Source organism: Eubalaena glacialis, chromosome 14 (genome assembly GCF_028564815.1).
Source record: "Eubalaena glacialis isolate mEubGla1 chromosome 14, mEubGla1.1.hap2.+ XY, whole genome shotgun sequence".
NCBI lineage: Eukaryota > Metazoa > Chordata > Mammalia > Artiodactyla > Balaenidae > Eubalaena > Eubalaena glacialis.
Genome location: NC_083729.1, coordinates 58,834,854 through 58,842,014, shown reverse-complemented (window position 1 = coordinate 58,842,014; position 7,161 = coordinate 58,834,854).

Genomic DNA, 7,161 nt, shown 5'->3' with positions numbered 1-7,161 from the left:
AACAACCAAAAAACGAAATAATGCCATTTGCAGCAACATGGATGGACCTGGAGATTATCATACTAAGTGAAGTAAGACAGAGAAAGACAAATACCATATGATATCGTTTATATGTGGCATCTAAAAAAAATGATACAAATGAACTTATTTACAAAACAGAGAGAGACTCACAGACATAGAAAACAGACTTATGGTTACCAAAGGGGAAGGGTGGAGAGGGATAAACTGGGAGTTTGGAATTAACAGATACACACTACTATATATGTAAAATAGGTAAATAACAAGCACAGGGAACTATATGCAATATCTTGTAATAACCTATTATGGAAAAGAATATGAAAAAGAATATATATATATCTGAATCTTTAATCATCAATCCAGAAAACTCAGGTTATTCTTCATGAGGGAATGGCAGGAGGCAGCTTTGATATTAGAGAACAGAGCTACATACAATTCACAGGAAGGGTTTATTCTGAGTAATAAATACATATATTTATTTTCATTATGTCTATAAACATTGATTTTTTTTTTGAAGAATGTTATTATACTGCTAGGTTTAAAGGAGTATGACAGGCATCAATTTTTTAAATAAACTTTGCCTTTATCACAATTATTTTTTCAAATGGCTACTTCTAGAAAGGTATTCAAATCCTTTATTCCATTTTTTGATGTAAATCATTTAGGACAATAAAGCACAGTGAGGTACAGATGAGCGCTATGGTCTGGATGTTTATGTCCTCCCAAAATTCATACACTGAAAATCTAATGAAGTTATTAGGAGCTGGGTGGGGCCTTTGTGAGTTGATTTGGTCATAAGGGTGGAGCTCTCATGTTGGAGTTAGCTCCCTTATAAACAAGGCCCAAGAGAGCTCCCTTCTGCCTTCCCCAAATGATGATACAAGAAGTTGGAAGTCGAGGATTGGTTCAAGATGGTGGAGTAGAAGGAAGTGCGCTCACCCCCTCTTGTGAGAGCACCGGAATCACAACTAACTGCTGAACAATCATCGACAGGAAGACACTGGAACTCACCAAAAATGATACCCCACATCCAAAGACAAAGAAGAAGCCACAATGAGACAGTAGGAGGGGTGCAATCACAATAAAATCAAATCCCATAACTGCTGGGTGGGTGACTCACAAACTGGAGAACACTTATACCACAGAAGTCCACCCACTGGAGTGAAGGTTCTGAGCCCCACGTCAGCCTTCCAAACCTGGGGGTTCGTCAACAGGAGGAGGAATTCCTAGAGAATCAGAATTTGAAGGCTAGTGGGATTAGATGGCAGGACTTTGACAGGACTGGGAGAAACAGAGACTCCACTCTTGGAGGGCACACACAAAGTAGTGTGCGCACCGAGACCCAGGGGAAGGAGCAGTGGCCCCATAGGAGACTGAACCAGACCTACCTGCTAGAGTTGGAGGGTCTCCTGTAGAGGCAGGGGGTGGCTGTGGCTCACTGTGGGGACAAGGACACTGGCAGCATAAGTTCTGGGAAGTACTTGGTGTGAGCCCCCCCAGAGTCCTCCATTAGTCGCACCAAAGAGCCAGGTAGGCTCCAGTGCTGGGTCGCCTCAGGCCAAACAACCAACAGGGAGGGAACCCAGCCCCACCCATCAGCAGACAAGCGAATTAAAGTTTTACTGAGCTCTGCCCACCAGAGCAACACCCAGCTCTACCCACTACCAGTCCCTCCCATCAGGAAGCTTGCACAAGCCTCTTAGATAGCTGCATCCACCAGAGGGCAGACAGCAGAAGCAAGAAAAACTACAATTCTGTAGCCTGTGGAAGGAAAACCACATTCACAGAAAGATGGACAAAATGAAAAGGCAGAGGACTTTGTACCAGATGAAGGAACAAGATAAAACCCCAGAAAAACAACTAAATGAAGTGGAGATAGGCAACCTTCCAGAAAAAGAATTCAGAATAATGATGGTGAAGATGATTCAGGACCTCGGAAAAAGAATGGAGGCAAAGATCGAGAAGATGCAAGAAATGTTTAACAAAGACCTAGAAGAATTAACGAACAAAGACCTAGAAGAATTAAAGAACAAACAAATAGAGATGAACAATACAATAACTGAAATGAAAAATACACTAGAAGGAATCAATAGCAGAATAACTGAGGCAGAAGAACGGATAAGTGACCTGGAAGACAGAATGGTGGAATTCATTGCCGAGGAACAGAATAAAGAAAAAAGAATGTAAAGAAATGAAGACAGCCCAGGAGACTTCTGGGACAACCTTAAATGCAACAACATTTGCACTATAGGGGTCCCAGAAGGAGAAGAGAGAGAGAAAGGACCCGAGAAAATATTTGAAGAGATTATAGTCGAAAACTTCCCTAACATAGGAAAGGAAATAGCCACTCAGGTCCAAGAAGCACAGAGCATCCCAGGCAGGATCAACCCAAGGAGAAACACACTGAGACACATAGTAATCAAATTGACAAAAATTAAAGACAAAGAAAAATTATTGAAAGCAACAAGGGAAAAATGACAAATAACATACAGGGAACTCCCATAAGGTTAACAGCTGATTTCTCAGCAGAAACTCTACAAGCCAGAAGGGAGTGGCATGATATACTTAAAGTGATGAAAGGGAAGAACATACAACCAAGATTACTCTACCCGGCAAGGATCTCATCCAGATTCAACTGAGAAATCAAAAGTTTTACAGACAAGCAAAAGCTAAGAGAATTCAGCACCACCAAACAAGCTCTACAACAAATGCTAAAGGAGCTTCTCTAAGTGGGAAACACAAGAGAAGAAAAGGACCTACAAAAACAAACCCATAACAATTAAGAAAATGGTAATAGGAACATAAATATTGATAATTACCTTAAACGTGAAAGGATTAAATGCTCCAACCAAAAGACACAGGCTTGCTGAATGCATACAAAAACAAGACCCATATATATGCTTTCTACAAGAGACCCACGTCAGACCTAGGGACACATACAGACTGAAAGTGAGGGGATGGAAAAAGATATTCCATGCAAATGGAAATCAAAAGAAAGCTGGAGTAGCAATACTCATATCAGATAAAATAGACTTTAAAATAAAGAATGTTACCAGAGACAAGGAAGGACACTACATAATTATCAAGGGATCAATCCAAGAAGACGATATAACAATTATAAATATATAGGCACCCAACGTAGGAGCACCTCAATACATAAGGCAACTGCTAACAGCTATAAAAGAGGAAATAGACAGTAACACAATAATAGTGGGGGACTTTAACATCTCACTTACACCAATGGACAGATCATCCAAACAGAAAATTAATAAGGAAACACAAGCTTTAAATGACACAATAGACCAGATAGATTTAATTGATATTTATAGGACATTCCATCCAAAAACAGCAGATTATACTTTCTTCTCAAGTGCGCATGGAATATTCTCCAGGATAGATCACATCTTGGGTCACAAATCAAGGCTCAGTAAATTTAAGAAAATTGAAATCATATCAAGCATCTTTTCTGACCACAATGCTATGAGATTAGAAATGAATTACAGGGAAGAAAATGTAAAAAACACAAACACATGAAGGCTAAACAATACATTACTAAATAACCAAGAGATCACTGAAGATATCAAAGAGGAAATCAAAAAATACCTAGAAACAAATTACAACAAAAACAGGATGATCCAAAACCTATGGGATGCAGCAAAAGCAGTTCTAAGAGGTAAGTTTATAGCAATACAAGCCTACCTCAAGAATCAAGAAAAATCTCAAATAAACAATCTAACCTTACACCTAAAGGAACTAGAGAAAGAAGAACAAACAAAACCCAAAGTTAGTAGAAGGAAAGAAATCATAAAGATCAGAGCAGAAATAAATGAAATAGAAACAAAGAAAACAATAGCAAAGATCAATAAAACTAAAAGCTGGTTCTTTGAGAAGATAAACAAAATTGATAAACCTTTAGCCAGACTCATCAAGAAAAAGAAGGAGAGGACTCAAATCAATAAAATTAGAAATGAAAAGGAGAAGTTACAATGGACACCGTAGAAATACAAAGCATCCTAAGAGACTACTACAAGCAACTCTATGCCAATAAAATGGACAACCTGGAAGAAATGGACAAATTCTTAGAAAGGTATAACCTTTTAAGACTGACCAGGAAGAAATAGAAAATATGAACAGGCCAATCACAGGTAATGAAATTGAAACTGTGATTAAAAGGCTTCCCACAAACAAAAGTCCAGGACCAGATGGCTTCACAGGTGAATTCTATCAAACATTTAGAGAAGAGCTAACACCCATTCTTGTCAAACTCTACCAAAAAATTGCAGAGGAAGGAACACTCCCAAACTCATTCTATGAGGCCACCATCACCCTGATACCAAAACCAGACAAAGATACTACAAAAAAAGAAAATTACAGACTAATATCACTGATGAAGATGGATGCAAAAATCCGCAACAAAATACTAGCAAACAGAATCCAACAACACATTAAAAGGATCATACACCATGACCAACTGGGATTTATCCCAGGGATGCAAGGATTCTTCAATATATGCAAATCAATCTATGTGATACACTATATTAACAAATTGAAGAATAAAAAGCATATGATCATCTCAATAGATGCAGAAAAAGCTTTTGACAAAATTCAACACCCATTTATGATAAAAACGCTCCAGAAAGTGGGCATAGAGGGAACCTACCTCAACATAATAAAGGCCATATACGACAAACGCACAGCAAACATCATTCTCAACGGTGAAAACCTGAAAGCATTTCCTCTAAGATCAGGAATGAGACAAGGATGTCCACTCTCACCACTATTATTCAACATAGTTTTGGAAGTCCTAGCCGCGGCAATCAGAGAAGAAAAAGAAATAAAAGGAATACAAATTGGAAAAGAAGAAGTAAAACTGTCACTGTTTGCCGATGACATGATACTATACGTAGAGAATCCTAAATATGCCACCAGAAAACGACTAGAGCTAACCACTGAATTTGGTAAAGTGGCAGGATACAAAATTAATGCACAGAAATCTCTTGCATTCCTATACACTAACAAACAACAAAAGATCAGAAACAGAAATTAAGGAAATAATCCCATTCACCACTGCAACAAAAAGAATAAAATACCTAGGAATAAACCTACGTAAGGAGACAAAAGACCTGTATGCAGAAAACTATAAGACACTGATGAAAGAAATCAAAGATGACACAAACAGATGGAGAGATATACCATGTTCTTGGATTGGAAGAATCAACATTGTGAAAATAACAATATTCACAATATTGATTCTTTGGGTAGTGAATTATTCACAATATTTCACTACCTAAAGCAATCTACAGATTCAATGCAATCCCTGTCAAATTACCAGTGGCATTTTTTGCAGAACTAGAACAAAAAAACTTAAAATTGTATGGAGACACAAAAGACTCTGAATAGCCAAAGCAGTCTTGAGGGAAAAAAATGGAGCTGGAGGAATCAGATTCCCTGACTTCAGACTATACTATAAAGCTACAGTAATCAAGACAATGTGGTACTGGCACAAAAACAGAAATATAGATCAATGGAACAGGATAGAAAGCCCAGAGATAAACCCATGCACCTATGGTCAACTAATCTATGACAAAGGAGGCAAGGATATACAATGGAGAAAAGACAGTCTCTTCAATAAGTGGTGCTGGGAAAACTGGACAGCTACATGTAAAAGAATGAAATTAGAACACTCCCTAACACCATACACAAAAATAAACTCAAAATGGATTTGAGACCTAAATGTAAGACTGGACACTATAAAACTCTTAGAGGAAAACATAGGAAGAACACTCTTTGACATAAATCACAGCAAGATCTTTTTTGACCCACCTCCTAGAGAAATGGAAATAAAAACAAAAATAAACAAATGGGACCTAATGAAACTTAAAAGCTTTTGCAAAGCAAAGGAAACTACAAACAAGACGAAAAGACAACCCTCAGAATGGGAGAAAATATTTGCAAATGAATCAACAGACAAAGGATTAATCTCAAAAATATATAAACAGCTCATGCAGCTCAATATTAAAAAAAACCAACCCATTCAAAACATGGGCTGAAGACCTAAATAGACATTTCTCCAAAGAAGACATACAGATGGCCAAGAAGCACATGAAAAGCTGCTCAACATCACCAATTATTAGAGAAATGCAAATCAAAACTATGAGGTATCTCCTCACACCAGTTAGAATGGGCATCATCAGAAAATCTACAAACAAGAAATGCTGGAGAGGGTGTGGAGAAAAGGGAACCCTCTTGCACTGTTGCTGGGAAAGTAAATTGATACAGCCACTATGGAGAACAGTATGGAGGTTCCTTAAAAAACTAAAACTAGAATTACCATATGACCCAGCAATCCCACTACTGGGCATATACCCAGTGCAAACCATAATTCAAAAAGACACATGCACCCGAATGTTCATTGCAGCACTATTTACAATAGCCAGGTCATGGAAGCAACCTAAATGCCCATTGACAGACGAATGGTTAAAGAAGATGTGGTACATATATACAATGGAATATTTTTCAGCCATAAGAAGGAATGAAATTGGGCCATTTGTAGAGATGTGGATGGATCTAGAGACTGTCATACAGAGTGAAGTAAGTCAGAAAGAGAAAAACAAGTATCGCATATATGTGGAACCTAGAAAAATGGTACAGATGAACCGGTTTGCAAGGCAGAAATAGAGACACAGATGTAGAGAACAAACGTATGGACACCAAGGCAGGGAAAGCATGGGGGGTGGTGGTGGTGGGATGAATTAGGAGATTGGGATTGACATGTATACACTAATATGTATAAAATCGATAACTAATAAGAACCTGCTGTATAAAAAAATAAATAAAATTAAATTTAAAAAAAAGAAAGAAGAAGTTGGAAGTTTGCAACAAGGAGAGAGCCCTCACCTGACCATACTGGCACCTTGATCTTGGACTTCCAGCCTCTATAACTGTAAGAAATAGGTGTCTGTTGTTTATAAGTCACCCAGTCTGTAGCATTTTGTAATAGCAGCATGAAGGGGCTAAGACAGTATTAGAACAAATATCATTTTTCTGTGTTTTTAGAATGACTCATGAGCTGACAACCTATTTAAATATTCCCATCCCACCAGAATGTTTCAAATCAGTCAAGTACTCCTTGACATGGGGTGG